This window comes from Ascidia mentula, chromosome 1, assembly GCF_947561715.1.
Source record: "Ascidia mentula chromosome 1, kaAscMent1.1, whole genome shotgun sequence".
Taxonomy (NCBI): domain Eukaryota; kingdom Metazoa; phylum Chordata; class Ascidiacea; order Phlebobranchia; family Ascidiidae; genus Ascidia; species Ascidia mentula.
Genome location: NC_138566.1, coordinates 18,941,425 through 18,942,259, shown reverse-complemented (window position 1 = coordinate 18,942,259; position 835 = coordinate 18,941,425).

Below are 835 nucleotides of genomic sequence, written 5' to 3'. Positions count from 1 at the left end.
AGTGTATGTCAGCAAGTTGATGAAAAAGAAGTCATAACATCAATATATAGTGATAATTGAATAGACAAGTCTTCTACCAGTGCATATAAACCTTTTCCACAACATAAAAGAAACAATGTATAAAAAAGACAAGGAAAGAATCAGCTGTATACATTTGAAACTACCCTAGTTACTGGGTGACGCCCACCGCCACACCCACATGTGTTTGATTCTTGAACAAATTGCATGAATATGCTTCCATATATGATGCTTTGACAGCAAATTATGCATCAGAGATGTGACTGTGACATGACCAAATCATCATCATGGAACTTTTTGTGGATATACCCTTCCGAGAACAATTGGCGATTGTTATGCAAAGAAAAGAATGTGAATAATTGAATAAACAAGCCAACTACCAGTGTATAAGCCTTAGTCACAACGTTACATAGACACTCTGGAAAAAAGACAAGGAAAAAATCAGTTGTATGAAATTGAAGCGACCCTATTTACTGAGTGACGCCCACAGCCATACCCACATGTGTTTGATTCTTGAACAAATTGCATGAATATGCTTCCATATATGATGCTGTGACATGACCAAATCATCATCATGGAACTTTTTGTGGATATACCCTTCCGAGAACAATTGGCGATTGTTATGCAAAGAAAAGAATGTGAATAATTGAATAAACAAGCCAACTACCAGTGTATAAGCCTTAGTCACAACATTACATAGACACTCTAGAAAAAAGACAAGGAAAAAATCAGTTGTATGAAATTGAAGCGACCCTATTTACTGAGTGACGCCCACCGCCATACCCATATGTGTTTGATTCTTGAACAAATTGCATGA